This window comes from Phascolarctos cinereus, unplaced genomic scaffold (assembly GCF_003287225.1).
Source record: "Phascolarctos cinereus isolate Bilbo 61053 unplaced genomic scaffold, phaCin_HiC Scaffold_1;HRSCAF=81, whole genome shotgun sequence".
NCBI lineage: Eukaryota > Metazoa > Chordata > Mammalia > Diprotodontia > Phascolarctidae > Phascolarctos > Phascolarctos cinereus.
In genome coordinates this window covers 42570285-42596311 of record NW_027555514.1, presented here as the reverse complement: position 1 = coordinate 42596311, position 26027 = coordinate 42570285, and positions in this window count along the sequence as shown.

The window sequence follows — 26027 nt, the reverse complement described above, 5'->3', positions numbered from 1 at the left end:
GCTAGGAATCCAAGAAGTAGAGAGAAGGAAGGAAAGCATTACAAGCATGTGGGAGCCATTGCCCTGACCCAAAAGGAAGAGGAAAATGATGCTGGGTATTCTAGGAGGTGGAGGGGAGAAAGGACAGCACTCCAGATGTGTGGTGCCCTTTCTGCGAAGGGAAAGGTCTGTGGGCACAAGGAGCAACAGAAACAGCAATGGCATGAGGGGAAAGTGATGTCCAAAGATGACCTCCTTGTGCCATTCAAACATAGCCTTACAAAAGCAGGCACTGTTTTTCTTTTATTTGTATCCCCAGCACTTAGAATTATACCAGACACAGAGTTGAGTGCTTAATAAAAGCTTGTAGAATGATTGGTGATTCTGCTTATTTGGATGGCTGAGGCACAGGGTCAGGCTGTCATGACCTTCTGTTGAAGATTGCTCCAGCATCCAGATACCTGGTGACAGGCAGATGGCAAAAAATACCCCCCTCATGGACCACTTAGCTTCTTGTTGTAACTGTTTTGTTTTTCTGTGGTTTTCAGAAAAGTTCCTGTGAACTATAATCTTGGACAGAGTTCATGCGTTCAGGAGATCATGGACCTATTGAAGTCTTGAAATACTGGCATATTAATTATAACTTTGATCCTTTGATGGATCTAGGATCTCCTCATTGCGGGATCCAACATAGATAGCAATCCATCAAGCCCTTCTCGTTCTGCATAGCTCTCGTCCATGTCTTTCTATGAATTGCTTGTAGATTATCTACCCAATGAATAACAGGCCCTCCTCTGGGATAAAACAAAACAAAACAAAACAAAACACTTTGTTGGTTCCTAATTGGTAGCTTCCATCTATTCTGTACATATCATGTATGCATGTGGTCTTCCCTGATAGAAAGGTCTTCCCTGATTGATGGAAGGGGCTGTCTTTTGCCTTTCTTTGTATCCCAGTGCTTAGCACACTGCCTGGCACATAGTAGGCACTTGATAAATTCTTGTTGGCTCTCTGCCTTACAACATATGGGCCATCCATATGTTGTCTCTCCAGCTGCAGCTGCCTTCTTATTTTCACCCATCCTTGGCAATGTCTTTTGTACCACTTGGTAAAAATACAGCAGCTGTTTACATCTTCCATTTGGCTCTCTAGTGCCCTTTGGGTCACCAGTAATTTCTAATCTTTGGATAGTGTGGTATTCTTTGGTACCCAGTCATGGAGCATCACTGGGAGAATATTTGTGTGAACAAAATTAACTTTCGATGGATAGATGGATGGATGGATGGATGGATAGCAGGGAACAGCCTGGGATGCTGAATTCTAATTCAATTCAACAAGCATTTAATTAAGCATCTGCTATGACACAAATTGGCTCTGTGCCTGGGGCAAGTCATTTAACCTCTGGGTGCTTTAGGCAGCTCCTTGAGACCATACATTACAGAGCAGTTGCTGGTCTGATCTGGTAGGAGTTTCCTCATTTACAAGTTCTCTAAGCAGATAAAACCACTGGTCCAGTCCCAATCACTTTATTTATATATTAGGCATTGGAGACTAAAAGACAAAAACCAAACAAGGTTGTGCAATTCCCAAAATGACATCTAGCCATTCTCCAGGTAACCCATTATCATTAGTATTTTTTCTTAACTTGGTTATAGGCTTTAAGGTTAGCTTTCATCTATACAGCATTTTATTGTCTCTCAAGTGTCTTCCTTATGATAGCCCAATGAGCTAGGCAGTGTATTATCATCCCCATTAGAAAGATGAGGCAACTAAAGCCTAGCAAGGTAAAGGGATTTGCCCAAGGTCATGGTTTCATTTTCTTTCATTCTTTTTCTGAGTCACCCCTTGGCTCCACTATCTTTCTTTTGCCCCTCTGCAACTTCCAGTCACTATAATCTGGAAATAGTAGGCAATAATAATGATAGCTAGCATTTATTTAAAGCTTTAAAATTTGCAAAGTGCTTTACAAATATCGTCTCTTTTTATCCTTACAAGAACCCTGAGAGGTAGGTGCTATTATTAATTATCCCCATTTGGCAGATGAAGAAATTGAGATAGGTAAAGATCAAATGACTCTCTCAGGTCAGTAAGTAAGTATCTGAGGCTGTAATTGAACTCAGATCTTCCTGACTCTAGGTCCAATACTCTGAGCATGATGGCACCAGTTAGCTGCCTCTAGGGAAGATACACCATTTTCTAGATGAAGCCAACCTGGATTCAGAATTAGAGGATCCAAGTTCAGATCTTAGGCCTGCCACCTTATGCGTGTGATCTTAAGCAAGTCACTTTGGGAAAGTCCCTGGGACTCCATTTCCACATCTGGAAAATAATGAAACTCATTATCTTTTCTGTGTCCTCTTTGAACTTTTCTATTACTAGTGAGGGACCATTGTTTCCCCAGTCACCAAGGCTCACAACCTTGGCATCATCTTTGGCTCTTCTCATGTACCCCACATATTCAACCTGTTGCCAAATCTTGTCATTTCCAACTTCACAACATCTCTCATATATGTCCCCTGTCTACTCACACAGCCAGAACCTCATCAGCTCTCACCTAGGCTATTACAATAGCCTTCTAATTGGTCTCCCTGTTTCAGGTGTCTACTGATCCCATTCCATTCTCCACTCTACTGCCAAGATGCCTTTTTAAAGTGAAAGTCTGACCTTGTCTACCCCCTAACCCCTCTTGCATTCAATAAACTCCAATGATTCTATATTATCTAAAGGACCAAACATTAAGTCCTCTGTTTGGCTCTTGAAGCTTTTCACAACTTGGCCCCTTTCTTTCCATTGTTCACCTTTGTTGTCTATCTGGCACTCAACTCTCACCCATGGCTCCAAGAAGCTGTAGCACATGTAGCAGCCACCTTGGCAGATGGGCTAAACCAGGTTGAAGGTAAATTACAGGCCACAAACTCATTGGTGAGTTAGGTGTCTACCCCAGTGAAATGGGCAGATGAGAACAATGTATTCTAACCTCCATGAAGGTAGACAAAGTGGCAGTTTGGTCAGGTGTCTAACAAGCCAAGGTCATCCACTGCATCCTGGCCATCACCAGTTGTCTTGACTTTTGTCCTGCCACTGGACTTCCATGACTCAGGAAGAGAGAGTGAGGCTGAAGACCTTGAGCAGCTCTGCTTTACTTAAATCTAATCAAGCATGAGTCAAGATATGACCCTGTGATATCACTGGTCCTCTTTGAAAACAAAGGACAAACTTATACTTTTCTCATCTCCATTTCCTGTAGTCCCATCACCGTGTTCTACTTGCTATTCCTTGGATGTGACACTCTATCTCCTATCTCTACACCTTTGCATTGACTGTCCTTTATGTCTGGAATGCTTTCCTTCCTCACTTTGGGCTCCTAGTTCTTCTGACTTCCTTCAAGACTCAGTTCAAATAGTTCCTAACATAGGAAGTCTTTTCTTTTCCCTCCAGCTACTAGTGTCTTTCTTTCTGAGATTACCATTCATCTCCTCTGTACCTATCATGTGTGTACCTAGCTGTATTATTGCTTGGCTCCTCCATTAGAATGAAGGTAGAGTGTTTTTGCCTTTCTCTGTATCTCCACTGCTTTGCATAGTTCCTGATACATAGTAGGTCCTTAATAAATATCTGTTGACTGACTAGGAGCTTGACTAGATGGCTTCTAAGGTCCATTATAGATCTGTAGATCTATAGAGCTTACAGAAAAGCTGCAATGTTGTTTGAGGTTTCCCTTCCTCTGTTAGCCAAAGTCTCAGAACATGCTTTGTATCAGAAGACATGCAATCAAGAAGTGCTAAAGTTCCCTAATTAATGCACCAAACAGCTTCTGTGTAGCAGGGCAAAGCAATTAAAAGCTAGACATGTTTGAGTCCTTTAGATAGTGTCTGGGTGGCGGCAACTTTGTCAACACCCTCGAGAAGGATCCTGTCAGCCTTTGTTTGAACAACATGGCTTTATCGTCCACAAATGAAGCCCTTGTCTTGTCAGCTAATCTTGACAGAAAATTAGAGAAGACAGCTGGTGCTGGAGGGGTGGTAGGGACAGACAAAGAAAAGACACCTTTTCATTGAAGGAGATCCATTCAAAATTGCCATTATGCCTCCGATGGCACTTTTCATCAACTTCTCAATTTCTGTTTCGAAAGGGCATGAATTCCTCTAGGATGCCCAAAAAGAAGGACTTTATTTGTTCTGGATTATTCTCTGTTGATTGTCTGTTTCCAAAAAGATTGCATTTACAATGAATTTTTCTCCTCATCAATAATGGGAATTTATTAAGAGGAAACATGATGTAATGTAGATTCTTATCCTGGCAATTTGCTTTTAAAAACAACAACAACAACAACTGAATAAGTATTTCAGTATTATTGGATTATTTTGTAATCATCTGTGTATTATGCATTTCAAAATATTATTCATACAAGGGTACCATAGGCTTCACCAGGTGGCCAAAGGAATCTATCACACACACACACACACACACACACACACACACACACAGGCACGAACACACTCGTGCACACAAATATACATATTAAGAACCCTAGGGTAATGAATAATATACTGGACTTTGAGAAAGACCTGGGTTTGAATCCTCTTTAGGTTATTTACTTAACCTAGGAAGTCACTTACCCTTCTGAACTTCAGTGTTCTCTCTATAAAATGGGGATAATATTGGTACCTGTCTCATTGAGCTGCTGTGAGGACTGAAGGTGATGACATATGTAAGATGTGTTTCCGACTTTAAAGCACTATATTAATGTGAGAGCTGTCATCCATCCTGTGTCTGCCTCTTCATAGCTGGATGACTGAAGAAGGCTACGGACTTTCTGAACTTCAGTTTCTTCTTCAGTAAAAGGAGGATAATCATATTGCCTGAGAGCCAATATGGCTCACAGGGCTTTTGTTGGTAGGATTAAATGAGGTGATATATGCGCAAACACTGGGCTCCTGAAGCCTTTGAGGTTTCTGGCCTTGGAGTCTCTGGTTGCTTTTCGAATATTCAGTGTGACTATCTTGGATAATCAGTTATGCTAATCATAGCCCATGCTCCCATTCCCATACTCAATTCCCTATTTATAGACCATTTAATCATCATAAATCCAATCACAAAATTCAATTAAGATATTTAAAAATATTAAAAATAAGAGAATCAAGAATTATTCTCAAATCAGTCAGTCGATAAACATTTATTAAGCACCTACTACATGCCAGGCACTGTGCTAAGTGCTGGGTATACAAAAAAAAGGCAAAAGACAGCTCCTGTCATCAAGAAGCTCACAGCCTAATGGGAGAGACACCAAACAACCAAATATATATGAACAAGTTATATACAGGATAAATAGGAAATAATTAACAGAGAGGGAGGCGCTAGAATTAAGAGGGGTTAAGAAAGGCTTCCTGTAGAACACAAGATTTGAGCTGGGACTTAAAGGAAGCTAGGAAAGAAAGCCAGGAAAGTCAGTAGGCAGAGATGAGGAGAGAAAGCATTCCAGACATGGAGGACAGCCAGAGAAAATGTCTGCAGCCAAGAGATGGAATGTCTTGTTTGTGGAACAGCCAGGAAGCCAGTGTCGCTGGATTGAAGAGTACGTGGTGGAGAGTAAGATGTAATAAGACTGGAAAGGTAGGAGGGGGCTGATTAGAAAGGCTTTGAATGCCAAACAGCATTTTGTATTTGATCCCAGAGGTAAAGGGAACCACTGGAGTTAGCTGAATAAGGGAGTGAGCTCTGCTTCAAAAAAATCTCTTTTGTGACACAATGGAGGATGGACTGAACTGGGGAAAGACTTGAGGCAGGCAGACTCACCAGCATAGTCCATATGTTGCCATAGTCCAGGTGTGAGGTGATGGGGTCTGTACCAGGGTGGGTGGCAATGTCAGACGACAGAAGGCAGTGTATTCAAGAGATGCTGCAGGGGTGAAATCAACAGGCTTTTGCAATAGATTGCATATGGCAGAGTGAAAGATGGTAAGGAATCCTGGATGACTTCTAGGTTGAGCCTGAGGGACTGGGAAGCTGGTGTTGATGTCCTCTACAGTAATACAGAAGGTAGGAGGAGGGCAAGATTTAGGAGGAGAGATAATGAGTTCAGTTTTGGACATGTTGAGTTTAAGATGTCTGTCTACTGGACATACAGTGAGGGATGTTTGAAAGGCAGTTGGAAATGCATGACTGGAGGTCAGCAGAGAGATTAGGGATAACCCAGGGTTTGAGAATCATCAGCATAGAGATGGTAATTTACTCCATGAAGCAATGAATCATGAAGTGAGGTACTACACTTACAGGGCACGATCTGTATGAAGATTCAGCAAAAGAGACTGAGGAATGGTCAGTTAGGTAGGAGGAAAACTGAGACAGAGCGGTACCCAAAGATCCTAGAGAGAAGAGAGTATCAAGCGGGGGAAATTGTTCCTTAGACCAAAGACAGGTGGGGTGAGAAAATTGTCTCCTCTCAGCTGACTGTCTAAGGCTAGACGGATGTCTGCCTCCCTCCCTCTTGGGGCAGGCTAAAATCCTCTGAAGCTCCAAGACTGGCTCTTGGATTATCAGGATTCTGTTGGGGTTCAGGGATACCAGGGTATCACCATTCCATGTGCTAACCCTTTTATGTCTCCTCACTCCCATCATAAGTTTTCTCTTTGTCTCATGCCATCCTTGGATGTTGGGTTAAGTTGTTTGTTTATCTCCCTCTCTCTTCCATTTATTTCTCTCGAGGACCCTCCTTTTAATGTAACTTATCTCTCTGTTCCTTTTCCCAGTTCACACTACCCTGCTATAGCTGTGCCCAGGGGGGAGGTCCCATAGGAGTCTAAGCTTTTTTCCAAAGAACAGCAAGTCTCCTGTCTTACTAACTACTGGCCTGATTGAGCACCCATTATGGGCAGGTGACCTCTAAACCGATTCAATATCAAAAGTGTTTTGTGAACCTTAAAGCCCTATATCAATGCTAGTTTTGTTTCTTATCTCCTTTTCGCAGGGCACTGTGATAGATGCTTGGGGAAGAAAACATAACAATAACTTACATTTACATGAGGCATGTACAGAAGATTGAAGGGGCTTGTTTTCTGCTTTGTGAAATAGAAAATAAACCCAAAATAAATAAAAACAAAGTAATCTACAGCAAGTATCCCACAGCTGATAAACAATAAATGCCATAGAATTTCAGAGGAGAGAAAGATCACTGAGGGCCAGATCAGTCAGGAAGGATTTTGTGCAGTAGGAAGAATTAGACCCTGGAATAAGGGCAGAACTTAGATGATTACATAAGCGTAGGAAGGCATTCATGGAAGGAAGACTAATTTGATTAAAAGTATGGAAGTACTGTTGTTATTGAGTCATTTCAGTCGTGTCTGACTCTCCATGACTCCATTTGGGGTTTTCTTGGCAAAGATACTGGGGGTGGTTCACCATTTCCTTCTCCAGCTCATTTTACAGATGAGGAAACCGAGGCAGACAGGATTAAGTGACTTGAAAGGGGCACACAGTAAGTGTCTGAGGCCAGATTTGAACTTGGGAAGGTGAATCTTCCTGATTCCAAGCCTAGCGTTCTATCTATTGTGCCACCCAGCCGCCCTAAAAGTATAAAGGTAGGAATGTATATACATAGTGCACTCAAGAAAGATTGAGCAAACTGGTTTTGCTGTAATAGAGACACAAGTTAGGGATGTTAAAATGGCCCTTATTCATCCAGAGTTAAAATGTTCATGTGTTTGATTAGCCATTTGGAAATTGGGATCAGAGCCGAGGGACAGAGCAAGGTAAGGCAGCAGAAGGAGATAAGAAGAGCAAGTTTCTGTCTATGGGCTTTTCTGTAGTCCCCAGACTAAGCTGTTGCATTGCAATCATGACCTCAGTGAGGAGGCTGTACCTGCTTTACCATAGTCCCCAGACCATGTCCCAAGGCTCTGATGAATTGGGGGAAGTGGGCTCAGGGAGGAAAATAGAATTTCCTAAGTCTTATATATTTCTCTTCTAATACAGGAGACTTTCCTTGAAAATCTCGGGCTTTAAGTTATGGGCAAACTGCTAAGCACCATGGATTACTTTGGGAACTACATGGTTCATTTGAGTTGGAACAGTTCTCAGAGCACTATATTAAGCTCTGCTTAGATACTCAATGTGTTCTATCACTCTCAACATGCAAGACAAAGTGAAAAAGTCTTCCTCTCCACCCTCATCCTTCCTCCCTGTTCCTTTTATCATGCCATCACCAATGGGAACCCACACCAATACCCACCATCTCTATCTGTTCACAGAACTTTAAGTGCTAACTCATATCTCCCCTTATCATATAACCTTTCCTGACCCTCTTTCCAGAGAGAAAATTCTTTCTCTCTCCTCAATTTTTTCATAGCATTTTGCCCAGATCTCTCCCTTGCACATTTCTCACTCTCTCCTGATTTATACTTATTTGGGCACTCCCTTTATTAGATCATAAGCAGGCTTCTGTCATATCTAATAGCTGGCATTTACATAGTGCTTTAAAATTTGCAAGGATTTTTACAAACATTATCTCATTTGATCTTCACAACAATCCTGGGAAGTAGATGCTGTTGTTATCCCCATTTTACAGTTGAAGAAACTGAGGTAGATAGCAGTTAAGTGATTTGCCCATAGTCACATAACTAGTAATTGTCTAAGGATAGGATCTGAACTCAGGTTTTCCTGATTCCAAGTCCAGAGTTCTATGCACTGTGCCACATAGGTGCATATCTTTTAATTTCTGGGTCCTGCAGCAGTACTTCGTATTTTATAGGTGCTGAATAAGTGCTTGTTAAGTTGCATTCAAAATGGATGGTAATTCACAAAGTAAACAATTCTACTCCCTAGTTTGTAACATAGATTTTCTCTTAGTCTTGGAACAGAAACTTTTCTAACACATCTGCCCACTCAGTATGGTTTGTCAAGAGTCAAGATGTCTTATTATGTTAGATATATCACATTCTAGAAAATCCAAAACTCATCTTACTTTAAATTTTCTTTAACTCATCACCTTACATTCTCATCTCTGATGTCACAAGGTTTATAGGAGCATTTCGTGGGTGGTCATAAGACAAAATGTGCACCTGACGTATGGCAGGAAATGGATAAATACTTTAAAAGAAAAAACAACAATCCCTACTAGTAGGCCCTTGTTCTAACTTTGTTGCTCCCAAGTAAGAATTAGAAGCTGGTTGGGTATATATACATACGTGTATGTGTGTGTGTGTGTGTGTGTGTGTGTGTGTGTGTATCACATATATAAAGTTTACGAAGTACTTTCCTTACAACTACCCCAACAGATAGGTAGCACAGATATTATTTTCATTTTACAAATGAAAAAAGAGCAGGTTTAGAGAGTGTCACACGGGTAGTTAGTGTAATCCTTTTGTCAGAGGCTTTCTCTTAACATAAAATGCCTGAGTAGGGGCCCTTCTGCTTTCCATAATTTTCTGCCTCAATCCAAATAGAACCTCAGAGCATCAGTCCAGAGGACAGCTTCCAGTACAATCACCAACTCCCTTATAAACATACAGGCTCACAAGACTCAAAATAGAATGGATTTATTCAATTGTTTTATTTACAATTAAAGGATACCATATTAATATCCAAGTCCATAGAAATTCAAAAGACCACTCCCATCCCTAGCATACCACCCTTCTCCCACCTTCTGGTTCAGTATAATCTCTGAGACTCATAGTACTGCTATGAATGGACTTAGGAATTGTCATTTTATATCTGTGCTCTTTTTAAAAAGCTCCCTTTGTCTATGTCATGTTGCTCTTTTTTTTTTCCACAGCTCTCCTCTAGTTGCGACTGCTGATCAATTTTTTTTTTATAACTACAACGCTTGTGTCCTTCCTTCCCATCAGGTATCTAGGGTGTCCTCATTGTGATTTGTAGACACTGTCAAATTACGGGAAGTTTCCTTTCAGATTCAGTGTGTAAGAGGGATGTGATTTTGAAAAGTATCATTTTAACATGCTTCTGTCTTGTGATGCTATCCTCAGAAACTCCTGCTGGTTCTCTCTCTTCACTAGTGTCATTCAGGTTTGCTTTTTGCTCCCTGGAATTCAGTTCTTTTCTAGAAGATATTAATTGCTGCCTATCTGTAGGGGGCGAGCTCTGATGCAGGGATAGATTGCTATGACTGGTAGTGTTAGAGCTCTTCTGTGCCCTTTACCTGAGTGGCTATAGATCTCGATTTTTTAAAATTAAATTTTATTTTTTCAGTCAGTGAAAATCTGATAAAAACAAAACCCTTGTTATGAGCACATATAGTCAAGCAAAACAAATTCTTGCATTGGCCATGTTAAAAAAAAAAAGAAGTCTCAATCTATACTCTGAGTCTACTAATTCCCTATTAAGAGGTGGGCAGCATGTTTCATCATGAATCCTCTGGAATTGTGGCTGGTTACGTCCATTGATTACAGCTCCCAAATCTTTCAAAGTTGTTTGTCTCCACAGTATTACTCTTATTGTATAAAATGCTCTCCCAGTTCTATTCACTTCACTCTGCATCAGTTCATATATGAAATCATGCCCATCATCATTTCCTACATCATACTCACGTGACATAACTTGTTCAGCCATTCCCTAATTGACTGGTATCCCTTCAGTTTCCAACTCCGCCACTAAAAAAGAGCTTCTATAAATATTTTTTGCATTCTTAGTTTGTTTTGCTTAGAAATAATCTTTCTTCACCTACCCTTCCTTTTATTCCTCCTTTCTTCTTTTTTCCTCCTGTTTCCCTACTTAGTGAAATGTATTTCTGTACCCAGTTATGTGTATTGTATTCTCTCCTTTAAGCAGCTCAGATAAGAGTGAGGTTCAAATGTTGCCCTCTTTCCCTTCTCCTTCTTCCTTGTGTGTTTAGACTTCTACTTGCACAGATAATTATGTGAGATAATTTTTCCCTTCCTTCATCTCCCTGTCTTTCCCCAACCTCAGTATATTCCTCTTCCCCTCCCTTTTATTGTGCTTTTAAGATAATCAAAACATAATAGAATCATTCCCAGGCCATCTGTCTATTAAATTTCCCTCTATGACCTCTGAAGATATGATTCAGAGGAGACATACATATTATGTTCTCATATTAAAATGTAAAAAGTTTATCCTTGTGTAGTCCTTTATGGTTGTTTAATCATATTTGTCTTTTTATGTTTCTCTTTACTACCGAATTTGCACTTTAAAGTTTCTACTCAGCTCTGGTCTTTTCATCAAGAATGCTTTATTTTATTATTTTATTTTATTTTATTTTATTTAAAGTTTATTAAAAATTTTTACTAAAAATCCATTTTCCCTCTGTAGGATTATGTTCATTTTTCCTGGGTTGGTTATTCTTGGATTTAAGTCTATATTCATTGCCTCCTAGAATATTGCATTCCAAGCTCTCTGTTTCTTTATACTGGTGGCTGCTAAATGTAGGTAATCATGACTATGGCATCTTGGCATTTGAATTCTTTCTTTCTGAATATTTGCAGTATTTTTCTTTGACCTGGAAGCTCTGGATTTTAACTATAATGTTGCTGGGAGTTTTCATTTTGGGGTTTCTTTCAGGAGGTGAGCAGGATATTTTTCTATTTTTACTTTTCCCTCTGATTCTAAGAGATATGGGAAGTTTTCTTTTATTATTTCTTGAAATATGATATCTAGGCTCTTTCTATCCTTTATCTATTTTCCAAGTCAGTTGTTTTTGCTATGAGATACCTTACATTTTGTTCTGTTATTTTTTCATTTCTTTTTTACTTCCTTTTAATATTTCTTGTTTTCTCATGCAGTCATTATCTTCCATTTAATCCATTCTAATTTTCAGGGAGTGTGTCTTTTGTTTGGATAGTTTTGTATCTCTTATGCCACGTTGTTTATTCACTTTCCAACTTGTTCTTCCATAGCTCCCAATTCTCTTTCAATTTTTTTTTCCTTTAGTGCTCTCATTTCATATATAGTAACATTTTAAACTCTTAAAAAAACTTTGGGGCAGCTAGGTGGCACAGTGGACAGAGCACCGGCCCTGAAGTCAGGAGGACCTGCGTTCAAATCCGGCCTCAGACCAAACACTTAACACTTACTAGCTGTGTGACCCTGGGCAAGTCACTTAACCCCAATTGCCTAAAAGCAAAAAAAAATAAAAAAATAAAAAAATAAAAAACTTTGGCTTCATCTCTTTTAGGAATTCTAGTTGACATTGTACCGAAGCTGTGTTTTACTTTGAGGCTTTGCTTACAGATGTTTTAGAGTCATTATTTTCTCTTGAGTTTGTGTCTTGAGCTTCCATGTCATCATAATAGCTTTTCATTGAGGGATTCTTTTTTTGTTTGTTCGTTCTTCCAGTCTACTTCTTGACTTTAGACTTTATGTAAGGGCTGAACTCTATATGCTTCTGAAGTGAATGTCTAGGCTGACCTTGTATCCTTTTGGGTTCTTCTGCTGCTTTCTTGGGGGCATTGAGTGTTGTATTATTTCAGGATCCTAGGGACAGCTCAGACTGAGGATCTGAAAGCTTTTGGTATTCCCAAAGTGGTCTGACCCAGAGCAAAGTCTAATTACTGTCTTGTTGGTCTGAGCTCCATAAATTCCTCACCTGGATTTGGGTCTAAACAACATACCTTCCTCTAGTAGGAGTTTCAGTAGACTGCTTTTAAACTTAGTCACTATTAGTCAGCTGGAAAGCTCTGCGGGTTCACAGTGACAATCTGAAGGCTTTCCTTTGGTTTGGCATTCCTGTCATTAAACATTTATTAAATACCTACCAGTCACCATATTAAGTGGTGGGTCCACAAAGAAAGGCAAAAACAAACAAACTCCCAAACTATTCCTTGTTTCAAAGAGTTCACAGTCTAAAGAGGGGAGACAACCAGCAAAAACAAACTAACTAAACTATGTATGAACAGAATATAGACAAGCTCAGCTGAAGCTAATTTCAGAGGGAAGACGTTCAGGTAACGGTGGACTAGAAAGGCTTCTTGCAGAGGGTGCGATTTTAGCTGAAACTTTAACAGAATCCAGGAAGTAGAGGCGAGGGGGGAGAATATTCTAGACATGCCGGACAGTGAGTCTCGAATGCCTGAAGAAAGGTGGAGTACTAAGTGTGAGGAACAGCAAGGCACCATTGTCACTGAAACGCAAAGTAAGTGGGGGTGGATGAGGTGTAAGAAGACTGGAAAGGTCAGGTTATGAAGGGCTTTGAACGACAGAGGATTTTATATTTGACTCTGGCGGTGATAGGGAACTGTTGGAGTTTATTTAATAGGGAAAGTAACACGGTCAGATTGTAGATGAGTGATAGCAGGCAAGACCCAGATCCACCCCTCAAGAGAGAGAGTCTTGTGTCCTTTCCCTGTAACCTTTCTTCCTATACAGACTCCAGAACTGTCCTTTGATATTACATGTTCAGGGACCCAAGCTGCTCCTCACCCTTTGGAGTTTATCACCTGAGAGAGACAAAGAGAAGTCAGTGTCACAGAGGGAAAGACACTGAATCAGGGAGGAAGGATGCTCAGGAAAGATGGCGCGGGAGTGTTGAGGCAAAGGCATTGGGCTGGTAGGTTTTATTGTTCAGTTGTTTCAGTCATGTCTGACTTCGTAATCCCATTTGGGGTTTTCTTGGCAAAGATACTAGAGTGCTTTACCATTTCCTTCTCCAGCTCATTTTGCAAATGAAGAAACTGAGGCAGACGGAGTTAAGTGACTTGCTCAGGAAGTGTCTGAGGCCAGATTTGAACCCAAGTCTTCCTGACTGCAGGCCCAAAGCTCTATCCACTATGCCAGCTAGCTGCCCTTTGGGCTGCAAGGACCTTCTTCCTAGTCCTGCTTCTAGCTGTTGCCTTGCTCTATAAACCTTGGCAAACTTACTTAATTTCTTTAAGACCTTCTTACACTTAGTCTAAGCCTAAAATTACAATAGTAGAAGAAACCACTGTATACGTTCGCCTATTGCTCCCTGGCTCCGGGCATTCCCATTCTCAGCAAGTCTGCTTACTATCATTCTGACCCAGCTATTTGGTTCTAATTCAAAACAGCAAGGGTGAAGAATGCTCCCCATCTCCCTCATCCTCAAATCTGGGCAGAGAAGTAGTGAGCTAAAAATGCAGAATGAGACACACATTTTTGAACAAGGCCAATATGAAAATTTATTTTGTTTGACTATATTTATTTGTAACAAGGATTTTATTTTTCTTTTTTGGGGGAAGGGGAAAGGTGGAAGAGAGAAAAAATAAATGCTTAATAACTTAAATTTTAAATTAATTTTAAAAATAGAGTTAGCACAATAGAGCACTGTACTTGGAATCAGAAGATTTGGGTTCAAGTGATGCCCCTACCCAGGGATGTGCTGGAGCCATCTCAGGCTTGCTGGGGAGAGTAGATTGTTAAATTTTCAATGAGAACATTCATATCTTGGAAATCCACTAATACTAAAAATCCAATGGCTGGGGAGAGCCATAGTTAAAATTTCCAGTATGAGTATTTATACCTTGGAAATTGTTTATTATCTTGTTGATTTCCTAGACTTAGAGAAAGTGAGGAAGAAAATGTTAAAAATACAGATTAAATTTTAAAAGAGTACCCTAGAGAGCTGGTTGTTAAACATGCAGCTCCACACCCCTGATCCTGAACTTCCTTCTAAGCTCAGCTCCGGGTGCCACCTCTTCTCTGAACCCTTTTCAGATCCCCCAGATAGTAGTTCACTCTCGCTTCTGAAAAGGCTTCTATTTTCTTGTACTGAGATTGCATCTCCCCAACACAGCTAGTAAGTGTCTGAAGCCAGATTTGATCTCAGGACGAGGTCTTCCTAATTCCAAAGCTCTATGCACTATGGTGCCACTTAGCTTCCCAATACACGTATGGGAGAGATGCAATCCCAGTATAAGAAAACAAGCGGTTAGAACCGACTGCAGCACACTCTTGCCCAGGATGTTAAGAAGCAGAGTTGATAGCTTATGCGAAGTCCCCGAGGTGGGAGATCGGATGCCAGGTGAAGGAAACCACACAAAGTCCTGTTTGGATGGAGTCTGGAGTTCGTGAAGGGGAGCAAGCCTGACGCCAGCTGTGAAGGGCTCTAAATATCAAGCTGAGAAGTTGGAATCATTAAGGTGATCGTTAAGATCCAATCCAGCTCTGACGCGCTGGCTGTCTATGAATCGCAGGTGTGAGCAGGCAGGCTCGTTCCTCGACTCCCCAATAGGTTGGCTCCTTCCAGCTTTCCTGGAACGTCCTCTCTTCCTCCTTCCATTTAGGTTCCATGTGTGAGCCGATTCGGGGCATCTTGCCACCGTCTCTTCTTTCCAGATGTCTCTTCCACTTGTTAGGTTCTGCGTGCATATTTGGCATCCTGCTCAGTCCTAAAGAGACTCCAGCAAAGAGGAACAAAGCAATGTCCTGAGCATTGCTTCCTCTGCCTGTTACCTGTCTGTTCAGTTAAATTCCATCTAGCATGCCTTTGTTAAAAAACCTACTAGGTACAAAGCACAGTGCCAGGACTCGAAGGCAAAGATATAAAAGAGTCACTGCCCTCAAGGTGCTCACATACGATTAGGTAAGTAATGGTTGGCGTTAACCTTGCCTTCTTCATACATCACCTCATTTGCTCTCCATAACACCCTGTGATATAGGTGGCATAGGTATTGTTACCCACATTCTAAAGATAAAAAAGCCTGAAGTTTGTAGACCATGAGTGACTTCTCTGTGAGCAAAATGCAAGATTTGAAACTGGAACTTTCCTGACTCAAAGTCCAATTTCATTACACCACCTGTCCAAGTTTGCACTGGGGAGTATCATAGATTGAGAGCTTGGAGAAAACTTAGAGGCCGTTGAGTTCAGCTTCCAGATGAGGAAACTGAGGCCCAGAGAGGTTAAGAAACTTACTAGTTTCCTATAGCCAGGAAGTGTCTGAGGGAGAATTTGAACTCAGGTCTCCCTGATTATAAGCCGTGTGCTCTGTCCATTGCACCCCTTAGCTGCTTAGGAGGCCCTGGGAGTGATTTGGCTCCAGGAAGAGCCAATGATGAGCCATCCATTCCTGGAACATAGTAAGGGCAGGAGCAGTAGGGGAATGGGGCTAGAACAAAAGCCTGTGACAGCTGAGTGTGGACCTGCTGGGTGTTTGCCAAGCTATGGTATTTGCTGTAATGCATTACCAAGAATGAATTTTTACTACCTTTGGCCAGCATTTTCCAAACTGTGCTCCATGGACCTCTGGGGGACTGTTCCATGGGAATATGTGGTACATGAGAATTTCAATGCAAGTGAAATTAGAAAATGTTTGTTAAACTAAATTCAATCATCCACTCCAAGCCATTCATTTTGCAAATAAGAAAACTATAGCTAGTAAACTCTCTTCCCCTACAAAATGTTAAACAAAATGTGCATCAAACTACTGTGTTGGTATTTTGGAAGAATATGGAAATAGGCTGCACCTCCATTTTGTTCCCAAGTGACCTCAACCCCACCTTTGTCCTAGGAGTATTTTTACTCTGAGGTTCTACCTCCCAACTCTAAACAAGCATTTATAGAATTTCAAGGCCCAAAGTTACCTGGGCCAAATTAGTCTGGGAAATGATGACTTTCAGAGCCATAACTAGGGTGTGGAGAATGGGACTTTATCCCAGGGCACCAGAAGCTTTTGAAGGTAGAAACATTTGAGCTTAGCACCTGGCCAGCCAGACTTTGTTAAGATAGGAGCTGTCAGAGGTCCTGGGTCTCCCCCTCAGTGGGAACCTTGGGTCCTGGGATCTGTCCACACCCTGCTCCAACTGAATCTTTCTTTGAAAGTCATTGTTATTATTGATGATGATGCTATCTGGTATTTTATACAGCAATTTCAGGTTTTTGAAGCGCTTCACTTATGTTGCCTCATTTGATCCTCTTAACAACCCTGTGAAGTAGGCTGCTGTCGAGTCATTTCAGTCATGTCGGACTCTTCTTGACACTATTTGGGGTTTTCTTGGCAAAGATGGTGAAATAGTTTGCCATTTCCTTCTCCAGCTCATTTTACAGATGAGGAAACTGAGGCAAACAGGGTGAAGTGACTTGCCTGGCATCACACAGCTAGCAAGCGTCTGAGTCCAGATTTGAATTCAGGAAGATGAGTCTTCCTGACACCAGGCCTGGCACTCTATCCATTTTTGAAGGTGAGCAATGGGCCAGAGGGCAGCAATGGAACTTTGGGTAAATTGTGATTCTGGATACAATCCACTTAAGCATTCTGTCCTTAATGCCTCAGGTGCCATCCCACTTTCCTTAACTCAAGTGTAGGCTTCTTGAATGGAGACCTGCTGTACCTTCAGCCCCTTTTAAGACACTGCCCTCTTCCAACAGAGAGAGACCCAGATTGGATCCTCAGACCCATAGTGGACGTGCTGTGATCCTCTTTACCAGAATTTCCTATTTGCCATTGCCTAAGACTCCCACATAATCTGAAAAAGCAGAAATAAGGCTCTAAAAAGTTCATAACAAGTTTCCAAGGGGAGGCAGCTTCAACAGTTAATCATTCAGTCAGCATGTATCTACTACATGCCAGGCATTGTGCTAAGTCTCGGGAACAAAAAGAAAGGCAAAAAACCAAAACCAAACAAAAATCAGTCCTTGCTGATCTCAAGGAGCTCCTAGAGACAAGTCACTTAGCTTCTCTTTGATTCAGTTTTCTCATCTGTAAAAGGGGCATAATAAAACTGATGGCAGTTCCTTTGCAGGGTTGTTATGACATTCAAATGAAATGAAAAATACTCTGTGCTTTGCAGACTCCAAAGTGTCTGCTATTACCGTCCCTAGTCTAAACAATAGTAGTACAGGGTCCTTACATCACAGGCTGGAACTCCTGCCCTCTCATGGCAGGGACATAGGAATGACTTATTTTTATTTCCATCTCGTTTTACCCAGCCTCCAAATCTTACATAGGTTTGTTTCTCTCTTCTTTTTGCCTAGTTTTTTTGGGAGAGAAAAATAATAATAAAAATCCTCATCTCGGGGCAGCTAGGTGGTGCAGTGGATAGAGCACTGGTCCTGGAGTCAGGAGGACCTGAGTTGAAATCCGGCCTCAGACACTTGACACTAGTTGTGTGAGCCTGGGCAAGTCACTTAACCCCATTGCCTAGCCCCTCCCCACCCCCCAAAAAAATCCTTGTTGCCTTGACTATTAATTGACTTGACTGCTACTATGGCTAGGGCTCCGGACTTGTTTTCTTTTGTACATAAGTAGGTGAGCTGTTTGCACAAGATTTATCATAGAAAAGTCATGTATTTATTCAAGGATCAGAATTTACTCATGGAAGAGAGGAAGATGCCATATAGTCTATAAAATGCCAAAGGCTGTTAAAAAAAAAAATTGAGCTGGAATGCCAAACCAAAGCTCTGTCTAGCTCCTAGTTATGTCTGCATACAATTAAGACACAATCACATAAAAGAAGAATGTACTTAAGCTCCCTGAGAGCAAAAATTCTTTTCATTTCTGTCTCTGTATCCCTGGAACCTAACACAGTCAGTGCCTGTAATATAGTAAGTTCTGAAAAAATGCTTGTCAAATTGAAGTATATTTCCTTAGAAGATCTGAATGTCGGAGAATCATACTGTGATAATTCAAAAAACTTCTGGGTTTTTTTTCTGACCTTTCTGAGCACTTGCTGTATTGGCTGCTGCAGCTCTGGACCTATATCCTCTTCCTGCTTGACCCCACCTTCCTTCTAACCACTCCCCCTACCAGACAATCTTTTCTGGAACTTCCATCCCTCGGATTGTAGTTATTCATGTTCCACATTGGAGATGTCTGTGCCTATGCTGGAGACTTCTATGCCCCACTCTAGAGATGTCTATGCTCCATTCGAGGAGATATCCATGCCCCATCCTGGTAGACATCCATGCTCCATAGTGGAGATGTCAATGTCCTACGCTGGAGATGTCTCTTCTCCATGCTTGTATAGCCAGGACCTTGCCAGCTAACCTCTAGCATCTCCATTTGCTTCTGACATTAGAGATAGGAAAAGAATCCAAGCTCCCTATAAAGCCAATGACATTCAACAGTCTCTGTGCTCTGTGCTTCCCTGGGGTAAAAGAGATGGGATCCCAGCTATCAGATGGAGTTGGGAGAAGTCACAGAGAATTACAGAAGTTGACTGGGCCAAGGCCAAATACCCCTCCCTTTCCTTCTGTGGACTGAAAATCATCACACATGAGGAAGACTGACCTGCTTCATTGTATCTTTTCCTTATTGGCCCTGTCCCTCCAGCTCTCCCCGCTGGGTGTATCATTTGGGCTCATGGGCTTTCCCTTGGGACAGTTAAAATGGACCATAATAAGAATCATCAGATCATAGATTCAGAGCTGGGAGGGGACTTAAAAACAAACCATCTAGTCCAATTCCTTATTTTGCAGCTAAGGAGAATGAGGAAGGGATCAATTAAATATGCCCATAGTCATAAAGCTAGTACCTGTCAAAGGTAGTATTTGAACCCAGGTCTGTCTGATTCCAAGTCCAGAACCACTGAACTATCTCTGTCTGTTTCCTTCTTTTTCTCTCTATTTGTCTTTCTGCCTCTCTTTGTCCCCCCTGTTTCTCTTTACCTTATATTTAACTACTTTTTATACTTTTTCATTTGTTCATCTCATATTTATGCAGGATGTTCCAAACATCTTTGGGCAATTTCAAGCCATTAAAGATGATAACAAGTCTATTAAACTTAAAACTACCCAAAGACTTTTGGGACATCCTGCATGTATATATGTACAGTCAAACCTTAACTTTTGTGGGGTTAAGGTTCCTAGAAAATGTCAATAAAGTAAAAAATGCTAACGTTGATACCTTGAATCTATGTGATACAGGGAGTTAGCATCCCACAACCACTACTAGAGATTCTTTCTTTCACTAGAGATTCCTGGAAAATATACTTTTTTTAATTAATTTATTTTGAATTATCAACAATCACTTCCGTAAGCTTTTGAGTTTTAAGTTTTTCTCCCCTTCCCTCACTACCTCCCTCTCCAAGACAACATGTAATCTGATATAGGCTATATATATACATTCCTATTAAACATATTTTCACATTAGTGATATTGTAAGTAAGAATTAGAACCAATAGGAGGAACCCCCAGAAAGAGGAAACAAAACACAACAGAAGGAAAAAAATAGTAAATAGTATGCTTCAATCTGCATTCAAACTCCATAGTTCTTTCTTCTTTGTGGATAGCATTTTCCATCATGAGGCCTTTGGAGATGTCTTAGATCCTTGTATTACTGGGAAGGGTTACGTCTGTCAGTATTAGTCACTGCACAATGTGCCTGTTACTGTGTACAACATTCTCCTGGTTCTGCTCACTTCACTCAGCATCAGACCATACAAGTCTTTCTAGGTTTCTCTGAAGTCAGCCTGTTCATCAGAAAATATACTTTTCTGCATGCAATTCTTTGTAACAAAACATTAATTCTGATAATGTATACTTTTCCTAACACAATAGCCATAAAACAACCCATAAAATGCAGTACACTAAATAAAATTGGTAACATGCAAAACGTTTTTCTCACTAGTAATTCCATAGAATTCTGGGACTATTTGTGCTAACATCTCAATTAAAAACACACACACACACATTGATTGCAGACAATACTCACTTTATAACACACAAAATCTACAGTACCATAAACACCAGACCACAAGTAAAATTCTTGAAACTAAAACACTTTTAACCTAAATTTTACCTTCCACTCGCTGTGTCAGATGGCAGTGTGAGAGTGTTGCATTGTGTACTAACCATACTGCTGTTGTGTTGTTGTTTGGCCTTTGTTCTAGAAGGGAACCAATGACATCATGCGTATAATGTCCTGACTTGCAAGTGAATTGTATTTGAGTGAGGCAGAGCTGCACAAAGTTGTCAGCCCCCAGCCCTGCTCTCTCCTCCAGAGTCATCAAAGTCCAGTGGCAAGACAAAAGTTAAGACAACTGGCAATGGCCCAGGATGCCGTGGGTGACCTTGGCCTTTCTCAATTAAGGTCTTTCTCAGGTCTCAGTTTGTGAGAGGCCATGCTCATTCAATGACTAAGAGCTAGGGAAGAATTTAGACAAAAATGCCCTGATTCATCATCCCAAAGATACCTGGGAAGGGAAGACACCCAGAGTTTCTGGCCAGAACATTAAACAATTTCTACTTACACTCATTCTAAGCCATCAAAATCTAAACAATAAGCCACAAAGGCTTGGGCCAGACCTATTATTAATCATTCAATGGAAGCCAAAATGATTTGATTTTAAAGGCTAGTCAAGTAGCTCTATTTAAACACAATGGGCTTTTTCAAAGCCTGTTTTTCAGAGCTATATTTCAAGAAATCAAAAATGAAAACTGTGCAGGACAAAAGTAAATTGTCCCAGTTTTTTGGGGGAGAAAAAGGAGAAGAAGAGAAGGAGGAGGAGGAGGAGGAGGAATAATAGCAACATTTCCCAATTTCTGTTTGAATTGGCAGGCTGGGTCCCCAAAGGAAACTACTGCTGCTCTCATTGTTGTTTGTACTTCATTCTCTAAGAAGATCAATGATATCAGAAAGGTAATGTTTTGATTTGTAAGTGAATTGGATGTGAGACAGAGCTGTGCAAAGTTATCAGCCTCACTCTGTCCTCCAGGGTCATCTGAGTCCAGTGGCAAGACATAGATCAAGATGACTAGAGATGACTCCAGATATAGTAGGAGACTTTGGCTTTTTTAAGCTAAGGTCTTTCCCAGGTCTCAGTTTGTCTGAGACAACACCCATTCAGTGATTTAAGGCAAGGTAAGAAATGAGGCAAAAGATGGCCAAGTTTGCCTATTCAAAAAAAATCAAACTGGAAGGGTAAGACTCTCAGGATTTCTGGCAAGAATAGAAATCATTGCTATTTACACTTACTCTGGGCCATCAAAACGCAATGACCAAGTGAGGCTTGGTCTGGGACCTATCATTGGCCAATGAAAGCCAGAGTGATTTGGGTTTAAGGCATGGTCAAGTAGCACTATTTGAATCCCAATGGGCTTTATCAAATCCTGGTTTTCCAGTGCTCTATTTCAGGAAAACATAAATAAAATTACATGGGACAAAAGAGTTAATTGTCCCAGGCTTTATTTAAATGATAGAGTAAATAAGTAGGGAAGAGGAAAAAAATCTAGCCTGTAAACCCCAAGACATCTTGTGAGGTTTCAGTGATCAAAATTTATATTCCTTTCTTCTTTCCCTCCTCTCTTCCTTCTCTCCTTTCCTCCTTTCCTCTTCTCCCTTCTCTCCCTCTGTCCACATGGGGAATCATACCCTTACATATGGGCACTCTGCCCAAAGGAATATAATAAGCTACTGCTCTCACATGACATGGTAAAGACAATTAATACAAAACCTTCTCCTGAGAACCTGGTTCACTCCTTCCCACAAATAAACACAGCACCCATGGGAGGAGTAGGCTTAAACTAGACCATAATAGTGGCAAGGCACATGTGTAAGAATATGTCTGACAAGGTTTAACTCCCATCACCTGCTCTGGAAGTCCTCTCTGTGCAGAAACCTCAACCCTTGTTGTGGTTTGCCCTTCATTCTTGAATTGTGACAACACCTAAATAGCTATAGGAGAGTGAAATGGCTGAAACTCTTGGACAATCAAGGCAAACAAATATTTATTAAGCACATATTATGTGCCAAGCGCTGTACTAAGTGCACAAATTTAAGCAAAAAGAAAGATAGTCCCTGCCCTCAAACAGCTTATATTCTAATGGAGTAAGACAACACATAAAAGGGAGCTAAAGGTGGGGAGAGATGGTACTCACATGAGGGCACGATGGCAAAGTCCAGAGAGTAAGAAGCATAGCCAAGAGGAGAATAAAATATGGCCAGCCTGGGCCCTTCCCCAATAGAAGACCCCAGGAGGAACTCATAAGTAGGAGAAGAGGGATGCTCATTGACAGAGAGTTGTTCCAGGCTGAAAAGGTCCCAAGAGCTGACAAAAGTTCTAGACTAAGAAGGCAACTGAGTTATTGTAGAAGTCATGATAATAAATATGGCTGATTGTCATTCATCCACCTCACCTATGGTTTCAGCCCACTAAATAATGACCTGAAGACACAGACCAGCAACCATCCCTAGGTGTTCTGTACTATAGAAATACAGCATAACCCTGTTCCAAAGTCCATTGCTATGGTGGTATGGTACAGTTCTCTGCTTATTAGGGGAGATGAAGGCCCTGCCTTAGGTGAAGAGCAGGGCAGATGATGAGAAGTGAGAACTTCAGTTCTCAGAGAGTCCTTCTTTGGGGACTCTCCTGGGCAGCCTAGGGCACAGATTAGCACCATCACTAGCTGCCCTGTACAACAGGAAGGACTTACTAAAGGCTTTTTCGTTCCATGCCATGGGAATAGGGGTAGAGCTTCATGCAGGAGTCCCCAAAAGGATGACATTTTGAGAACATGAGCCTCTGAACATACTCTTCTCCAAATGATGAGAGCAGAGTGAGTATATGATTCTTAAGTCTCCAGAAAGACTGCATTTGATTGTTCTAATGATTTGAGAGCAGCCCTGTATGGCCAAAGTGAGGTGTGAGCGCAATTCCTTGGCTTTCAGTTCTCTTGAAGGATTGCGGGCTCAAGTGTTTCATACACACACACACACACACACACACACACACACACACACACACACACACACACACACTCCATCCCCCATGGCTCTGTGTGTGTGTGTGTGGTGTGTGTGTGTGTTTGCAGTATGCTCCAGGTCCCTGTGGCTCCCCACTCTCCAGCAGATGGTTTACCTCCATGCCCAGAGATGATGCTGACAACATCTGGCATTAGTTACACATCTTTCCAGTGCAGCCGTAAAGCATTATCAGCAGCAGCAGCAAAGCCTGCTGGGAGATGCTCTCTGAGAAACAACTGTTTAAAGTTGCCTATCTGATGAGTGTGTTTGAGCCTGAAAAAAAAAGTTTGTCCTTGAGCCTATGAGCCATGTTTACAGCCATAACCATTAGCACCTTGCACTTTGTTGGAGCACCAGGGGGCTCGGATGGCAGCCACCCCCACCCCAGAAGACAATTGTTGAGTTGATTTACTTGACCTCCATGTGGGGGTTGTAGGGCTTGCCTTTCTCTTCCATTCCTGGACTGTGCCTCAACATCCCTTGTTGTATTACTTTTAGGGAATGTTGCAGAATATTAGTGTTGGAAGGAGTGTTGGACATCACGGAGCTTGTGAGCTACTATTAGCAATTCTGGGTCTTATGGCAAGCAGCACCAAACCCTTAATGGAAATTTTAAGACTAGTTCAGTTGAAAGTAGTGGGGACCTCAGGAAGAGATCTCTGACCTCAGGAGATGGTGGGAAAAGAGAGACTCCAGGACACCTGCCTATGATCCTTGCCCTCCATGAGGGCAAATCCAGGATAGGAGAAAGCTGTTGTTGGGGAGAGCACCCCAGGGTAAAAAGCTGAGTAATGGAGAAACTCACCTGGGATACAGCTCCCAGGAGAGGAAGCATCATCATCTGGTAACTTCGTATTTTAATTAATTATCTCAACATTATATCGTAGAGTGTGACATTATACCGTTATTACATTATGTTATATGACATTATATTAATATACTACATATTCATTAAAGCTCCTTGAGGGTAAAGACTGATTTTTAAATTTTCTTTGTATCCTCAGCACTTAGCACAGTCCCTAGCATACAGTAGGTGTTTTATAAATGCTTTTTGACTTGACTTCACTTGAATTATTCTTCCAAACTAGGTGCTACGTTCAGTCCTACCTTCTGAAGTAGCACAAGTGTTGTCAGTACCCTCTAAATGTTGGTGTCTAGGGGCAAAATCCCAGTTGTCTCACCCTAGTTATGCCTCTGTCAAGTCAACAGAATTTATTAGGCACCTACCATGTGCCTGTGCTAAATGCATCTTTATTTGACAGCTAAGGAAACTGAGGCCCAGAGAAGGGAATACACTTTCCCAAGGTCACACAGCTAGTTAGTGACTGAACAGAAACTCAAACCCTGATCTCCTGACTTATAGTCCATTGCTTTTTTCACTGTGTTACTCTGCTGGCTTACCTCACAAGACCCTTTCACAAGTCAGATGGGACTAAGTGTGCATCAAACACTCTGAAAAAAAACTCTTTTGATTCATAATTAGTTTTTCCTTCTCCTTCTGAAGCCTGGTATATGATTTAAAACACAGAGAGAAAACCTGCCCCCTTTCTATTAGGCATTTTGTGTTTGGGGGAGACCATCTACTTTCTTCTGTTCTTCTGCTTAGGGTTATCTCATAAAGATGTTCACTTTTCATCTATGAACGAAACTGAAAGCATCATTTGGTCCAAGCATTTTCTAGGGAGGATGCTGGAAATTTACACTTGGCTGCTACAGCTATGAGTCATTGTGGATGAGGTTGTATCCCCAAAAGAGGAGGAATCCACCCAGGAGGTACAGTAGAGAACCCTAAAGAAGGCTTCTTGCTCATCACCTGTTGCTGCCTCATTTTGAACGTCCCTATTTGGAGAGGTTGCAGGTCCACCCAAGGACAAAGATCCTTGACAAGGTCAGCCTTCTCATGGTACAAGCAGGGCCAAATGTCTGGGGCCCATAAGTCAGGACAGGATCCATATATTTCTCTCCTCTGTTAATTATAAAAGTAGAAATTGACATGAACTATTAGTGAGATGTAAGCTCCTTGAGGGCAGGAACTATATTGTTCCCGAATTTGAATCCCTATCCCCTAGCAGAGTTCATGGCACATAGTAGGTTCTTATAAATGTGTGCTGAGTTGAAACTGTTGAAATGAATCCATGCCATGAAACAGTTTTGCTGAACTACTTGGGGGAATGCACTTTGCATGTGGCTGTTCAGGGTGGTTGTTTTGGATGTTTGTTGGGAAAAACTATTGATGCCAGAAATACATACCATGAGGGGGACATTATGTGTAGGGAATAGCTTTGATGTTCTGGACCAAACAAGGCTCCTTTTGAGAACTAATGCTAGGAAATTTCACCCTTGGCCCGACACTTCCTTTTACTAAATGAAAATTGAGCTCTCTAGTCACTACAGCCCCTCAGTGCGTACTATGACTATGACCCTGAGCTCTTGCCCCCTGGCCACGTG